The sequence below is a fragment of the Camelus bactrianus genome, chromosome 5 (genome assembly GCF_048773025.1).
Source record: "Camelus bactrianus isolate YW-2024 breed Bactrian camel chromosome 5, ASM4877302v1, whole genome shotgun sequence".
Classification (NCBI taxonomy): Eukaryota; Metazoa; Chordata; class Mammalia; order Artiodactyla; family Camelidae; genus Camelus; species Camelus bactrianus.
The window spans coordinates 25,746,737-25,764,249 of NC_133543.1; the positions used below are offsets into that span (position 1 = coordinate 25,746,737).

The 17,513-nt window shown below is 43.3% G+C and overlaps 1 long non-coding RNA gene across 1 annotated transcript in view; it reads left to right on the forward strand.

The window, feature by feature from the left end:
• LOC123613716 (uncharacterized) overlaps positions 1–17,513 on the forward strand; it is a 241,328-nt gene that overhangs the window by 97,290 nt on the left and 126,525 nt on the right. The window contains exon 4 of the long non-coding RNA XR_012506871.1: positions 4,816–4,896. This is a non-coding gene — a long non-coding RNA (uncharacterized LOC123613716). The remainder of the gene's footprint in view (positions 1–4,815; positions 4,897–17,513) is intronic.

A 17,513-nucleotide genomic window follows, 5' to 3' on the forward strand; every position in this document is an offset into this window, starting at 1 on the left:
AGTAATATGACTGGTGGAGCAGACACTTGGGTGTCCTCTGTCACATCCTTGGGTCTACTTGTGATTTCGGCCATGGCCTTGGAGGACAGCCTCAGGTCCTCCTTGCTTCTGTGCTTCTCCAGTGCCAGGGCAGCCTGGAAGTGCAGGGCAGTTATCGCCCCAGGGTCAACTCTCCAATGGGAAGAGATTGCAGCAGCGACCCTGGGTCTTAGTGACTAATTGGATTTGGCGTTTGAGAGACAAGGAGGAGTGCAGGATGACTGCCAGGTTGTTGAGACTGGGGAGACTGGGAGAGTCCCGGGGATGGTTCTAGCTGTCAAGATAGAGGACACAGGTGAAATAGAAAGTGAGGGCAAGTGACCTAAGAATCACTTTATTTATCTTTGCTTTCCCAACATTTAGCATAGTTCCGGCATCTAAGTGTTCACAAAGTGTTCACTGAAATAGCCAGCCCATTTCTTCATGTGCCAGTGTCTTTATGGAAAGCTATTATGTTGGGATCACTTTCTTCAGAAAGGCAGGTGCAGCTACCCGGGCACCATAATGGTATCCTGGAGATACTGATAGATTTTTCTCTTTTAATATTTGTTCCATCGCAGCATAGAACATCAGTATTAGATTCATAAAACTGCTATTTCCTTGTCATTTATCAAGCCACTTTGGAAGTCATTTGCTTTTTGGGGGGATTAATCTTCCAGAATATCTGTATTGCACAGTATTTCAGTAAGCATCCTAAGTGGTTCAGCAAACATAAATTGTTTAGCATTTATATATCACTTAGATTCTCCAGGAGCTCAACATTAGTTAATTCTCATGATACTTAGAGATAAGAGTCAAATGCAAGTCATGTTTCAAGTTTATAAGTGTTCTCTGTCTGCTTTTTTTTTTTTTTTTTTTTTTTTTTTGGCAGTAGCTATTTCGCTTTTGATCACTGAGATGTCTATTTAATTTTGTTTATTGTACCCTTCCGGGACTGCGAACACATGATGACTCCTGTTTGATGTGCACCTGCTATTTTAATAGCTGTGGCTCAAAGCTGACCTCAAAGGGCGTATGTCCTACCTCGGCATGTTTTTTGGAGCCAGAGGTGATTGCAGTGGCAGGGGATAAACCAAGAAGTTGTTTCATGAATGGCAGAGTCATCTTGGGTTCTAGCTGTTCCCACCCTTGGGAGAATATCTACTGGGCTTCACAAAGACACCCAGCCCTAAGTCTCCCCGACCTCCACCCCAGCCTCTTGAGTGGAGAAAGTGTCAGCGGTAGCCCAGCAGTGAGATGCTTCACTGATACACCAAGGAGGATGCCCTGGAAGGCATGTGCCGCTGGTGACAGCCGCAGGGAGCCCTGGCTAGCCCTTTAAGGGTCTTCACCCCTTTGAGGGCTAGGAGATAGCTGAATGATGCCAGGGAAAGCTGTGTCCCACTTAGACTAAGGCACAGTTGCAGGGATCACCAACCTTAGATCAACCCAGGAATAAAACAAGGAGGCCTGTCTTCCTCCTGGTGGCCCCAGGCTGTGGCTGTGGCTGGCATGAACACTTCCAGCACATGGACCAGAGCAGATATGAACTCCAGCAAGGGGCTGACAAGATGGTCACTGCTCCCTCCTAATACCATGAAGAATCCCCTTGGACCCAGATGCCTCCCAGGGGTGGAGAAGTTTGAGGGATGAATTTTAATTTAAGTCAAACTTTACCCCCAAAGTAAGTCTTGAATTAGAAAAGACCAAGTTATCTTGCATTGAAAGATTAAAAGTTTTCCATCAGCAGCAGAAATGGAAGCCACAGAGCTGAGCTGAGGTTGGTTACAAATAAATTTTTTAAAATCAGTTTTACACGTTTTATAGACTCTCATGACTGTCAAACATTCTATCAGTTAGTTTGCTTATACCCCATTCAGCAAATGAGGAGATTGAGGCTTTGAGGTGGTAAATAACTCACTCGAAGGCACCCAGCTAGTTAAGGGGGTGCTGTTTTCCAAGCCAGGTCTGTGTGACTCAAGTCTATCTGACCCCTGGTCTGTCTGATTTTTTGCTCTTATCCTTTACTCCAGTGGATAATTAGTGCTTCCTAAACTTTCCCACTGAAGTGCTCTTAAGAAGCAGAGGACTGAGATGCATAGCCCTCCCATGGTGGGGTGTGGGTGCAGGAGGGTGAGGACTGGTTAGGGGTTTAATCAGAAACTGTAGGTGACATGGAATTTCTTCGAGTCTGATTTTTTTTTCAAAAATTTGATTTCATATGAAAAACTCACACATTTTATATTCTGCTACATACTATGTTTTTCTACTTTTGAACTATTTTAAATTGTGTAACGTTTAGAAAAATGAGTTATCTCAGATAAGCCGTGTTTCTCCTGTGGCTCCAAGTATAACTCAGCAAACCATTGTGACCCCTCCAGGGTACATACATCCTAATTTGAGAGCCAGTGGGTGGTCTCGGGCAGGTATAAGGTGGAGAGATGAAACATGGATTCATGCAATAAAAGAAAGCTAAAGCAAAGTAGAAAGTATTTGGACCACAGTATGAGAAAACAAAGAAATAAAGTATGGTGTGTGTGTGTGTGTGTGAAAGACAGAGACAGAGACTAGACAGAGTAGGCAGAAGAGACAGATGGAGAAAGAGAGAGGATATTGATTGATTGGTTGATTGGCCCAGAAGGTTAGAACAGGGTGACAGTGAAGGCTATTGGTTTTGTATCCATGGGCCTGGGTGAGGGATTAACTTTGTAGGTTAGAGCAGGAGGTGACTGCTGCTGAAGTTGTTAGTCTGATCATCATGTGGGTTGTCCACAGTCACAGACCCCTTTCCTGGCCATGTCTGGGAAGAGAGGGGTTCTCTGGATGGGCTTGGCAAGAGTAACTGTCCTCAAGACATGTGGAGCTAGAGAAAGAATTCACCAGTGGGGGGACCCTGACTCTGCCTGCAGATGTGTTCTGGTCTCCAGAAATGCCGTCTTGCTGCTCCTCTCTGTCTCTGGGGATATATTTTCAGTCATCAAGTTACCTTCTGATTCCTAGTTTGTTTTGCAGAAGAGAGTATCCTAGTTATTGGACATGACTATTCCCATTATTGGAAAGATTGTATTTCTTTATTATAAATTGATGAATTCACATCCTGGTCTAACAACCCATCTCCTGTGAATTTGCTTAGCAAACCTCTATCCCCAGAGCGAGGACACGCTTGGGTGAACCGAAGCAGTAGGGTTTTGCATCTGCAAAGCTGAGGTGCATCCCCTTGAGCCCATGTTCGAACCTGTGGGTGTGAAGAAGGAATCTCTCTCTGAGGCCAGGTCTGAGCAGCGGGCCAGCTGGTTTCAGCCACCACTTTCAGTGACATCTCTCTGTAGGTGGACTGATCTTGAACTTAGTCATGGATATACTGATAAAAATGTTCAGTCTCCTTAGTAAGCAGAGGAATACAGATAGAAAAATAACATGGTGTTTTTTACTTAGCAAATGGCAAAGTCATAATAATATATAGTGTTGGGGAGGGTGTGTTGAAAACTGTCCTTTGGTACTGCAGGTGAGAGGATAAATTGGTGAAACCTTTTCACTTTTTTTTCTTAGGTAGTAAAATATTAAAACATTCCTATGCCCTTTGATTCACCAATTTTACATCCAGGAATTAATCCCAAGGAAAGCAATGATGATAACAGTATGGCTTATAACAGTGAAAAACCGTACGTCCCCCACCATACATGCCCTTCAGTGGGGAGTGGCTAAGTCAGCTGTGTTCACATACCTGATGGAGCACAACAAGGCCCCTAAAATGATCATGCAGCAGTAAATTCACAGATACTGAAAGATGTCCCTGATCCAGCTGAGTGAACAAATGTTGGATAATATATATGTAGTCTAATCCTGTTTTTGAATACCTGAGAGTATGTGTGTGTATATGACCACACACGTATGTTTGCATATATGTGCATATGCCCATTAACAGTGGCTTCCCTGGGATGTGGGATGCAGACTGCTTCCAGTAGAACTCCAGCTGGTCCCTTAGCCTTGCTGAGACATCAGAAGACCCCTTGGTGTTAGTCTACTTAGGCTTCCTAGCTTTGCCCACCATCCCTGTGTTAGTGGTCACTTGTTCCTGAGTTTTCAGACCTGGCCAGGCTGGCTTTCGGCTGCTGCTCTAAACTTCTGCTTGCTCTGTGTCTGATTATTTCAATTCTGCCCCATGTCCCCCTCCCCATTAATCCCAGGCCCCTCACACCACTGGGGTTTGATTCTTCACTAATCCATGAACTTCTCCTTTAGTTTCCTGGCTGCAGTTGTTCTTTGCCAAGCTGGTGCCCCTGGGGCTCGATCTCTTTGCCCCCTCCTGGTTCTTTGGCTTTGCATATGCCCGTTTAGCCAGCTTGCTGCTGTGGCTTCTTAGCCACCTGCCGCGAAGCCACGCCATCTGTTTGGTTTTTGCTTACCCACAATGTGTTTCTTCCATCTCCCATATGATTTCCACCACCCCCACGCCTTCGACTGCCCACATGGCAGGACCTGTCACTCATGCCTGGAGAACGTCCAGAACCGTGGGGTTGAGCAGCAGTGAGCTCGCCTTCCATGTGAGAGGACCGGCTGAGATCCAGGTGGCTTTGCCGATGACCCTGTCCTGCCATTCTCTATTAAGCCTGACTTGTGTCTGGGATGGATGGCCTTATCTTTCCATGGAGAATTGGGCTTAACCTGGGCCTGGAAAATGGCTCCACTGACGGGTAGAACTGTGGGATTTAGGGGGAAAAAGTTCCAGAGGTCAGGAATGATTTAATGCTGTACTTTGAAAGCATTACCCAAACTCCTTCTCTCTTTTTCATTTAGGATTTCTACTCTTTGTCCAGGAGATATCACTGGAAAGTAGGTGCCAGAACCACAGATATCCTTGGGCAGATGAAGGTGAATGTGAGTACCGGTTCTAGTACTTATATGATCATCTGGGGCAAGCTGCTGACCCTCTTTGACTTTCAGTTCATCACCGGATAAAAGGAGGGTTAGTAATAATAATAATGCTTATAATAGTTATTGTGTCTTTAATATAAGCCAGCTGCTATGCTAAACCCTTTAATTTAATCTTCCTAACAGCAATATAGTAGGTCCTGCAATTTTTCCCTTTTGTAGGTTGGGAAAAGGACATTTTAAGGACCTTAGATAACCAAGTTCAGACAGCTCATAAGGCATGGAGCGAGAGTTTGAACCCAGTCAAGCCAACTACAAGCCTCCACTCCAATCTGTATTCTTTGCCTTTTCTGTGAACCAGTGTAGGTGGAATACCTCATTCAACATCAGCACATACTAAGTGCTCAAAAATTGCCCTCTGAGGGGCGTCCTGAATTTGCGTGAGGTCAGAGTTTAGACTCAGACACCTTTCTCTTTACGGATAGTCCAAGACTTTACCCCCAAAGCCCAGGAGGGGGCTGGCTGCATCTGTCCATCTCGTATCTGAGGCTGTGGGCTGCGTCTTCCCTTCCCTGTGTGACAGCGAGCAATGAAATTCCAATTTATGATCTCCCTCTTTCTTTATGGAGCCTCCATTCCTACACCCCATCAATCATTGTCACTTCGAATTTTTGCAGTGTTTTACAAAATCAACCTATGCTGATCTTGCTGTTGGTTTAAAGCTCATGTGATGAAGAGCTATGCTTGTCTTGTCTTCCTGAAGTAGGCACTGTAGCGCATAGAATCTTCAACAACAAACCCTCATCCAAGACAACCAGGACAATACCTATGACATCAGCCACCACCCCAGCTAATGTTACCCCAGACCCCACCGTGCAGGCACCCACCGTTGGGTGCTCTAAGTGCTGAGCTCAGGGGTCTCAAACTCAAATTCCCGCCAGGCCAGCAGCTTAAATGAGGAAGCAGGCCAGGTAGATGGCAATGAACCTAGAGCCTGTGACCGCAGCAAAAAGGAGACTGCTCTGAGCGCTGGCTGGGTGTTACCGAGCAGGACTACAGGTTCATTTTTGTCAGATCTTCATTTTCTCAAGGGAGATTGTAAAAATGGATTTTTAGGTGCGATTTCTTAATGTAAAATATTGGCAAATAATTCATGTTTAAAAAAAAAATCCGTATCTGTGGGCGGCATACTATTTGTTTTTAAATTCTCTAACCTAGAGCCCTTTTAGGTTACTGAGTGAACATGACACCAAAATACCAGTATTAACCATGATTCTGGGAAAGTGGACATAATCAAAAGTTTATGTATCTGAGGTCTCTAAAGACCATTGTCAGACTGTTGCCACTTAGAGAGGCAGCCCAGGACCCCCAAAGGGCTCACCAGGGTGACTCCACTAATGGCTGTGGTTTCCAGGCTAATTCCAGGCTCCCGTTCTGGTTTCCTCATTCTTGTTTTTTTGGCTTTGAGATTCCTGTGCTCTCTTCTGGCATGATCTCCTACCAGCTGAGCACAGTTGTGTGCGTCGGCATGCTGGAGCTCGGCAGAGGGAAGGTTTTCAAAACCTGGGTTTGCTCCACGAACCCCCGGAGCCTCCACTCCTGATTGCCTGTGCTGCTGCTGCTGCTGCTGCCTGGCCAGCTTCACACCTACTCCACTGGGAGTCTTTGAGGTGGAAACCCACGTGTGGATGCTAGCTGTGTCGCACAGACACAAGAACCCCAAGCAAAGATCTCACCCAGTGCTTCTGGGGCCCAGCTGGGTGTTTCCGGTCATCGCTAGATGCAGCCCAACCTCGGAGTTCTGAACAGTTGGTTCAGATGGGATGTGGGCGTGCTTGGTTCCTGATGTGTCTGGGCTCTTCACCAGGGACGGAGATGAATACGGTGGGAGCATTGGCCTGAGATCCAGTGCCAGTGGATTGGCCAAGAGGGGAGACAAAGTTATGTTCTGATAGGAGAGACATCTGGCCAGAAGCCTGTGGGATCAGGGCATTTGGATTCTGGTTCACTGATGGGTTAGAATAGGTGCTTTGGGATCAAAGCAGTAAATAATCAGAGGGTATTCAAGGCCCAATTTTGTGTCAGCTTAAAGAGCACAGGCCAAGCCAACCTTAAAATTCTCTGGTCTTTTAAAGTTGATTGTATCATGTTGGTTCATTTTCTGACCTGTGTATTAAGTGTTCTGTTTTTTTTTTTATTTATTTTTAAACACCTTTATTGTGGTATGGTTCCTGTACAGTAAACTACACATATTTCAGATATACAATTTGATGAATTTTGATAAATGTATACACCCATGAAACCACCACCACAATCAAGATAGCTAGCATTTCCATCACTCCCCAAGAGGTGCAATTTCCAAATTCCCATTTAACCCTTGGTAACCACAAGTTTGTTCTATATGTCTGTGAATCTGTTTCTGTATTGTAGATAAGTTCATTTGTGTCCTTCTTTTTAGAGTCCACATATGAGCGATGTCATATGGCATTTTTCTTTACCTTTCTGGCTTACTTCACTTAGAATGACAATTTCCATGTCCATCCATGTGGCTGCAAATGGCATTATTTTATTCTTTTTTAGGGCTGAGTAGTATTCCATTATATACATATACCACATCTTCTTTATCCAGTCATCTATTGATGGACATTTGGGTTGTTTCTATGTCTTGGCTATTGTAAGTAGTGCTGCTGTGAACATTGGGGTTCATGTATTTTTTTAAATTATATTTCTTTCTGGATATATGCTCAGGAGAGGGATAATTAGATCATATGGTAAGTTTATTTTTAGTTTTTAAAGGAACTTCCATACTGTTCTCTGTAGTTGCTGCACCAATTTACATTGCTACCAACAGTGTAGGAGGGTTCCTTTTTCTCCACACCCTCTCCAGCATTTATCATTTGTAGACTTTTTAATAATGGCCATTCTGATTGGTGTGAGGTGATGTACCTCATTGTAGTTTTTATTTGCGTTTCTCTAACTGTTAATGATGTTGAGCATCTTTTCATGTGCTTGGTGGCCATCTGGATATCTTCTTTGGAGAGATGTCTATTTAGATCTTCTGCCTATTTTTTGATTGGGTTGTTTGTTTTTTGTTATTAAGGTGTATGAGCTCTTTGTATATTTTGGAAATTAGTCCCTTGTTGATTGCATTATTTGCAAATATTTTCTCCCATTCTGTAGGTTGTCTTTTCACTTTGTTGATGGTATCCTTAGCTGTGCAAAAGCTTTTAAATTTAATTAGATCCCATTTGTTTATCTTTGCTTTTATTTACATTACTCTAGGAGCTGGTTTGAAAAAAAATTGCTGTGATTTATGTTAGAGTGTTCTGCCTATGTTTTCCTCTAGGAGTTTCATAGTATGTGGTCTTATATTTAGGTCTTTAATCCATTTTGAGTTTATTTTTGTATATGGTGTTAGAGAATGTTCTAATTTCAGTCTTTTACAGGTAGCTGTCCAGTTTCCCCAGCACCATTTGTTAAAGAGACTGTCTTTTCTCCATTGTATATTCTTGCCTCCTTTGTTGTAGATTAATTGACCATAAGTGCATGGGTTTTGTTACTGTCCTGTTTTGATTACTGTAGCTATATAGTATAGCCTGAAGTCAGAAAGCATGATTCCCCCAGCTCTGTTCTTCATTTTCAAAATTGTTTTGGCTATTCAGGGTCTTCTGTTGAAGTGTTCTGTTTGAAGAACACTTACAGCTTCTCAACATGTTTGTTATTTTGCATTCTTTCTGGACCTTTTGCAAGCACTGAGTAGCACAGAAGTTAACAAAATGAAAACATGTTAGTTGATGCCTGTGGAACTCATTTTCTGGGAAAAGACAAAACCACTGATATATACTGTTTTTTAAAACTCTGAGGACGTCCAATAAACGAAGCCCCATCTTCCTCCTGGTAAAGCTGCCAGAGTCATTTGAAGCTGCCAGCTCATGGCCACCAGGTACAAGGAGAAGACCAGTGCTTCTTGCCCTTGCTGGGCTTGACAGACCCAGCGTACCGAGACCATGCTTCCCCATTGGTTGGTCCTGCTGGGCAGCTTCCCCATTGATCGTGTCTTGGCTCCCAGAGTTTACAGAGCTAGAAGGGATGGCATCTGGGTCTTGCAGAGCCTTCAGGCTCCAAGTTTCTATTTACTACAGCCAATAGTTTTCATTTCTGACAAATTAAACTGCCTTCTTGGTGTATTGGTGATTCACTGCATGGTGTCAGCACATTTGTGCAGAACAGAAAGTTCATGACATTGATTTGTTGAAATGAGGTAGGAGAGATGCCAGGTTCTTAGAAGAGTGAGTGTCTTAGGGCCAGCACAACTGCTGATCCGGGACTCAGGAGAGGAAGGGTATCAAACTGTGACGGGTGGGACCTGGGCTTTCGCTTGTTTTCCCAAAGGCAGTGAATGATAATGGAATCTGAGCCAGACACTCTTTCACCTGGGCCTCTGTCATGCATTCCTCAGACATTTACTGAGCACTTACTATGAGTCAGGAACTATGCTAGGTGCTGAGGGTAGAGTAATGAATAAGAAACTTCATCACTGTCCTTATGGATCTTTTGTCCCAGTTGTGGAAGGCAATAAACACATAAGCAAATGATGTCACATAATGCGATATGCTCAAAGAATACTAAATAGACTGATGGGATAGAGAAAGGTTGGGGGGGTGCTGCTTTGTGAGAGTTGGTCAGTGAAGGGCACTCCAAGGGGAGGTGACATTTAAGCTGTGACCTGAACCAGGAGGAAGAGGCAGCCACGTGGAGATGAAGGGAAAGAGCACATGGAGCAGAGGGACCAGCAGGTGCAAAGGCTCTGAAAGGACAACATAGCTTGCCATCTTTGAGGGAAAAAGAAGGAGCCATGCAACTGGGAGATCGTGAGCAAAAGAGAGAGTGAGGGGAGACAGGCCAGGAGAAACTCAGTTCAGATGCGGCCTTATGGGCATAGTCAGAAATTTAGATTTCATTCTAATGGCTTCTTTCAATTACCAGGAAGGAAGGTGCTGGGTTTAGAAAAACAACGTTAATCACAGGTTCATGGATCTGGACAACTGTCCTTGTTAGTCACATGTCCCAGGTTTACACAAGAGAGTGGCCAAATCCGGGTCTAGACTGCTATCTGTCTCCCCCAGAGTGTGTGCCTTTCAGACCTCACTCTGCCTCCTTTTCTCCCTGACACTGAAGAGAGAGGTCGATTGTGATGGAGGGTGTTGTTATGGAGGTCAGCCCACCCCTACTGTGGCCACATAAGGCTCTGAGACTCAGCGTCCCCATCACACAGAGAGGCCTCAGATGAGCATTACCTGTGCCCATCAGCTAGGCATTACCCAGGTGGAAAGTCTTTAAAGTCTATGGTAACAGGCCTAGGAGAGGATTTCATTGCAGTGTCAAAATAATTGAAGTGAGGAAGCATTTTATGAGGGATAGTAAGTGTTACCTGTTTTCATTGAAGACAGAATAAGACAATACATTTCTTTTATGTAGACTTTTATGTTAACTGATGTCCTTAGACCTTGAAGGGGTCCATGAAAGCAGTTGTGGCATCCATAAGCTTTTTCCACATTTCAAAAATCTCTAATGTCTAGCAGAACCACTTTGGCAGAGTCTACTGTGTAGCAGAATCTGTCTACCAAAGCTGAATGCTGAATACACACATTTTCTAGGGCCCAGCAATTTCTCTGCTAGGTATGGATACCAGATACAGGAATGCTTATATATATTCCCCAAAAGACAGGTACCAGAATGTTCAGAGAAGTACTCTTGAAATAGCCAATACCTGGAAATTACCCAAATGCCCAACAATGGTAGAACTGATAAGTGAATTGTAGTATATTCATACAATAGAACATACACTAGGCACTGAGAGCAAATGATCTTTAATTATGTGTAACATGGATCTTATCCAATGTTGCTCAAAAGTAGCAAGAGAGAAAGAATACATCCTGTAAAAACCATTTACGCTGGAAGTCAGGATGGGGATTACCCTTAAGAGGGGCTGGTGCCTAGTGACTAGAAGGGAGGGCAAGGGTGCTAGTGGTGTTCTGTTTCTTAATCTGGGTGCTGGTTATGTGAGTGTGTTCAGTTTGTGAAGGTAAATTGAACAACATACTCTGATATGCGTGCTTTTAATTTTAATTCAATTAAAAAATTTTAAATGGTTACTGGAAATTCTGTGATAGCTGTTTCTGGTTTGTATTGCATGCCCAGTTAAATACAACTTTTCATTGTAGAAGATGGGAGAGGAAATTAACTATTGCTGGAAAAATTGTTTGGAAGACAATATTTTTTAAATTATGGGCCCAACCCAGGGGAAAAATTGATGAATGATTTTCTCGGGGGACCCCTTGTGAAAGCTTTGGAGCCAGTGGGCTGAACTTTCAAAACAAACTGTCTCATTGACAGTGTGTTTGTTACCGAGCGAGTCCATGGCAAGTTAATGGTATTTTCATGAACATTATGAGAGAATGTTGTCATTCTAAGATGACTTAGATCCAGACCTTGCAAGACGTAAGGAGATGGTTTAATGATCTTTTCCTGACAGCGTTTTTCAGATTGGCTTGTTATGAGTTTCTTGTTCAGTGAGAGTGAGTTGAGGGTCCCAAGTTCCTCTGGGCTCCTCTCTTTCCCTCCATCTGGAGAACTGCAGATGGCCATCTGTGTTGTCCAACACTCTGATGCCACCTCCTGGTCAGTGGCTAACAAGGAGGACCTCAGGAAAGGGGGGGAATTGTGTGCTGATTCAAAGTGAGTTTGTCATGTGGATTAATGAGACAAAGGGCTTATGTTCTGCTAGGACTCTTGCTTATTGCTCCTCCTGGCAACTGGGCAACCCTCCACCATCTGCCAGCCACTCCTTGCCACCATCTGCCAGCCAACCAGCCAACCCAGCTTCCTGCCTGTTGTGTGAGTCAGTTGGGGGGTGTCAGGCAGTCCATGTAACTGATCCAGCCTGCCCTGGTTTTCCAAGGACAATGCCAGAGTGGCAGCATTGCTGCAGGTGGCGGTGGGAAAGGAGACACCACCACACTCTCCTTTTGCTGCATGGAGTTAGTTTCTGGTCCATGGTGGTAACTTCACTCTGGACACCTGGAAGAGCTGAGGGACAGCTGTCTTGTTGAGAAGGACACAAGATCCCAAATGCTGGAAAGGAGGTGGAAAGGTCCAGTGGCCAGAAGGCAGCTGTCTTCTGCAGGAGTCATGTGACAGTAAAAAGAATTGGGGAGCCACCTGCCTAGGTTTTGGACCCCTAAGACTCAGCCTGTGATGCAAGCTGGTGAGACTGCTATCCAGCAGCCATACTTGTCTTTAACTGAGTGTCCACTCCTCCCCTTCCTGACTCAGGGGGTAAATCCAGATTTACCTCAGACAGATTGAGGAATCCAATTCTTCTAGCTAATGACTGGTTTAGGGAAGAGAATTTATCCCAATCCTAGTCAAAGAGAAGAGAAGGGAAATATATTGGAGGATATCTGGTAAATATTCCTTCACAGGAAAGAGTGGCTTCATTGTCGTGTCTTAATGTAATCCCTGAAGTGGCTGCAGCCATCTTATGACCATGTGGATAACAGGTCTAGAAGAAAACTGACACATTTAGGCTGATGGGGGAAAGACAGAAAGAACCAGGATCCCTTGCCATACCAGAGTCCTTAAAGTAACTAATCCTGAGCTTTCCCACCTCTGGACTTCCCATTGTGGGAGCTAATCTGTTGCCTTTATTGTTGAAGCCTGCTGAGTTTGAATTTTTGGTTACTTGCAGCCCAAACCTCCCCAATTAATCTGAAACTTCAGTCCAACTTTTCCCTAACTGCATATTGTCAATTTTCAGCAAGAAAATTTTACTCAGATAAAGCCTATGAACTGTTATTTTTGAGACCCCAAATATCTAAAACTTAACTACTCATCTTTTCCTCAAATCTGCACCTCAAATGTGTATTGAAATTAGTAATTTTTGACTTCTCCTACTTCCAGTCTATTAATACACCACAAACACACACATGTATAAACAAATAATCACACAATTTTATTTTAACAATCAAATGCAATAAAATTTTCTAACATTTATGAAATGCTATGCGGCAGGATCTGGGCTAGGAAGTTTATGTGGATTTCTATAAATTATTATAGATCCTTAATGCAGACAGAGGGATGGATAGACCACTTTATCCCCACTATGTATCTTAGAAAAATAAAGCACAGAGCTGTTAGGTAACTCTCCTTAAGTCACACAGCTTATCTTGGATGAATAGAGATTTGACTATAGTAAATGCTCCTCCCCTATGAATGCCTTTCTCTCATCACCTCTCCCTTCAGACCTGTCTTGCATCTCCATTGTCATCTCCTCTCACACTGTCACCCTTCAGGTTTAGGTCAAGTGTCTCATGCCTGGACTGTTGCAGTGGAAAAGGCTTAAATCTAAGCTGCACTTTCCTACTGGACTGATTTCCCTACGATGGTAGTCATTCCACTTTCCCGCTTGAAAATCGCCTGTGATGTATCATCTGTGGCAGCAGTCACTGTGGACAGCAAGTAATATAAATCTGTAAAGTCGTTGAATGTGAGACACTAGACTCTAAACTGCTTGCATTGGGACCAAACACCTTTAAAAAAAAGACATAACTTTATCCAATTTTTTTATTCAGTGGACAATGGAAACCAATTAACAACTATAAACGTTCTATAATATGTGTGATGATCTAATAAGCAAATTCTCCATTTTTTCTTATTGAACTTTAGTTGATTTACATTATGCTAGTTTCAGGTATACAGCAAAGTGATCCAGTTATATGTATATATTCTTTTTCAGATTCTTTTCCGTGATAGGTTTTTACAAGATACTGAATATAATTCCCTGCAGTATACAGTAAATCCTTGTTTATTTTATGTATAGTACTGTATATCTGTCAGTCCCATACTCCTAATTTATCCCTCCCCTCCTTTCCACTTTGATAACCGTAAGCCAAACACCTTTTAAAACACTGGGCATTTCAAGTAAAAATCCACTGGTCGGCTACCAGTTTATTACCAATGGCCTTTAAGACAAAATCCCCACTTTTTAATCTTGGCATTCAGGTCATCTAAAATTGAATCCCTAGCTAAGTTCTCCCTGTCATCTCCTCATCACTGTCCTTCTGGAAGCCTCTCATTCAGACTTGGGCCTTCATTCTCCCCCAGTGGTTTTGACCCCATGGTCTTTGTCATCACTTTACCCCAGGACTTTTGTCCATTCACTCTTGCGTGTTACTTGGTGACCATGACCCAGCTCTAGTCTCTCTTCCTTGACAAGGCACTTTTGGGACCACATGGGAGAGACTCTCTGGCTTGAGAGAGGGTTCAGGCTCCTAGATCATCCTCCCCAGGCATTCGCCACTCCTTAGCTTGAACTCTGCTGGGACAAATACCTCACAACTTGCTAAGATGGCTCATTGCCGCTGCTGGGCAGCATTGCTGGCTCTGTGTCCTGCCATAGGTTTAAACAAATCTTATCATCCTAACATCTACTTTTTTGACATCAGATGGTACAAGCCTGCTTTTTCCTTTTGAATATAGGAAGAACAATGGTCATGTCCTCCATCTTCTCAGAATCCTCTGTATCTAAAACTCCCTCTGTCTTTCTCAAATCTTGGCTGTGTTCTTTAAGAGATCAGATGCAGTGTTTTGATTGTCCAAGCCAATTCTAAAGGTCCATAAGGAAACACTTGGCTTTTAGCAGTGAACAGGTGGTTGACCAAAGGAGGAAAAAGTGGCGAGAAATATGAAGGGGACACAATTCATAGAGCAGAGAAGCCATTCCATTGAAAAGCCTTCCCCACAGAGTAATAACGTGTGTGTGTGTGTGTAAGGGGAGGTCCTTGTGCAGGGTAGAGTTGGGGAGTTATGAGTGTGTGTGAGTGTGTGTAGGGGGTTGCTGGTGCTGGGGTGGAGTCAAGGACTTGAGAGTGGGGTGGAGGTTCTTCTGAAACAGCCGCCTCAGGGAACCTGAAAAAATCTGTTTTGCTGATAGCTCATTTGATCTAAATCTATAGATTAGGCAGCGGCCAGACTGGATGTTGGTGTATTTATTCATCCCCTGGCACTGATTATCTGTGGCACTTTCTTGGCAATTAACCTTAATCCTCCTTGTGATATTGTGAGCTGCTGTGTCATCGTTGGCCACGTTATTGAACCTCCCACGGTGTCTATTGTTTGCCTAGGTAGAGAGTAACCCCCTCCAAGGAAGGGACTGTGGTCCTAAGTCTGGTGTCCCTTATAACTCCTAGTAGAGTTGGGGGCAGAACCCAGGTGCTCACACACATTTGTTGCCAGACTCTCAGGGGATGGAAAGAACCGTAAATACAACAGAACAACTGCCTGATGGGCTCTTCGGGTTAAATCAGACCATTACAGGTATCATTGCAGCTCAGGGTTAAAGGACTTGAAAGGCTATACATGAAAAGTCTTCCATTTAACTGAGAGGTGTTTCCCTGTGGCTTCTACCAATTAGTCTACACGGAACAAGGATTTGTATTCCTTAGCGGGGCCCTTAGGCTTGACAGCCATTATGTCTCTTTTCATAGATGCAGTGTGCGTATGTCCGTGTATCTGTGTGTATGTAAGTGGTGGGAGCACCATCTTACCTGTGGTAAACCCTTGTAATAATGGGCCACGCCAATCAAGGGGTCAACAAGTAATGAAAACTTTTACATTGCAAAAGCAAACTTAATATATAATTCACATATTCAAAAGGAGAATATGAAAAAGGAGATATGACTTTGCCTTTAGTCATGTTGGGGTTTAGTTAGAATTTTTATTTGCACTTCCTCTTTTCTGTATCTACTGGTATACATTTAAATTATGGGCCTTCAAATAAAAAATTTTTTAAATCTCAAAAAGAACTTCTCTGTTGTCCTGAGGTGATGATAAGTAAGTGGAATCCCAGCAGAGGGGCTTCCATTCTTTGGAGACCTCATCTCAGGAAAGACTAAGTTGGGCAATAATTTCCATTTTTTTGTCTCTTGTTCTCACTTTCTGAAGGCTTCCAGTATAATCCCGTGCCCTGTCTGGACAGTGAGCTCCATTAGGACTGCTTATCACCAGGCCCCTGCTGAGCTAGACATATTATTCAGAAATGGTGCCCAGCCTACTAGAAGGGAGGCAGAATCTGTGCATTTAAGCTTTGATTTCTGCTTCAGGCATGAGCCAGGACAAGAAAGGATGTAAATTCAACAGAAACAGACTTAGAAAACAAACTTATAGTTACCAAAGGGGAAAGTGGGGGGCGGGTAGAGGATAAATTAGAAGTTTGGGATTAGCAGATATAAACTACTATATATAAAAAAATGGATAAACAACAAGGTCATACTGTATAGCACAGAGAACTATATTCAATAGCTTGTAATAACCTCTAATGAAAAAGTATATATATATGTGTATTTATATAACTGAATCACTATGCTGTATACCAGAAACTAACACAACATTGTAAATCAACTATACTTCAATTTAAAAAAGAATGTAAGTTAAAAAGGGCCCATAACTTGTTCATCAGTATATTCCTTGTGCATTGGCCATTAATTGAAAAGAATAAGTTTATTTTCTTCTGAATATTTTTCTGTTTTCTAAGTTTTCTTTAGTGAGCATATATTCATTCATTTACTCCTTTATGAAGCATCTACTGCAGTACGTACATTGTGCTCAGCATGTGCTGAGTACTGAGTAACCAGTAAGTAAAAAAAAGTTCCTGTCCTGAAGGAGAACAGTTCATTTTAGTGGGCGATGCCTACATGCCAGGTACTGCACCAAGCATTTTACTTACGTGATCATTTAATCATCACAAGAATTCCATGGTGTAGAAATCATGATCCTCATTAAAAGGTGAAGACTCTGAAGCTTAGATTAAGCAACTCTGCCAACAGTCAGTAAGTAGCAGGACCAGGGTTGGAGCTTGTGCTCAGTTGTCTTCCTGGTCGCCCGTATTTGGTGTCTCTTCCCCATCCTGTTGACCTCGTGCAACGCCATGCAACTGACTTTGACCAGTGAGAGAGTGGACGAGGTGTCCTTCCTGAGCAGCAACTTTAAGATCAATCAGTTTGATTGTTCTCTGCCACGATGACAGTTCCAGGTAGAGGCTGCTCAGTGAGCCTGGGTTCCAGAGTGAAGGTGACAGAGAGCATGGCCACAGACCATCTGTAATCAGCCCATGGAGTGAATGAGAAATGATCCGTTGCTGCTGGAAGCCACTAAAATCCTGGGGTCATTTGCTCTGCAGCATGACCTTACGGCTGACACAGAATCTTAAAACCATTAGGCCAGAGTGTCTTCTTTTATATTCTTCCTCTAATTAGGAATAAAAACAATAGAATTTGGAGAAAGCATCACCTGGGCAGGATTTTTTCAGTGTAAAATGTTTATGTGAATGTCAAACGGTTTTCTTTCTTGTGCCTTATCTGCTCCCATCCCTCCACTGTTCAAATCTTCCGTAACTAGAGAGGTTGACTGATCATCACAGGACTCATCCTGCATCTTGCTGTCTTGGCCCTTGCTGATACCACTGTCTGGAATGTTTTCTCATTGAATTCAATTCCACAAGCATTTACTGAGTTCTTTGGAATGTCTGTTAACCTGCCCCTTTGAAGTCCCCAACTCCTACCTCC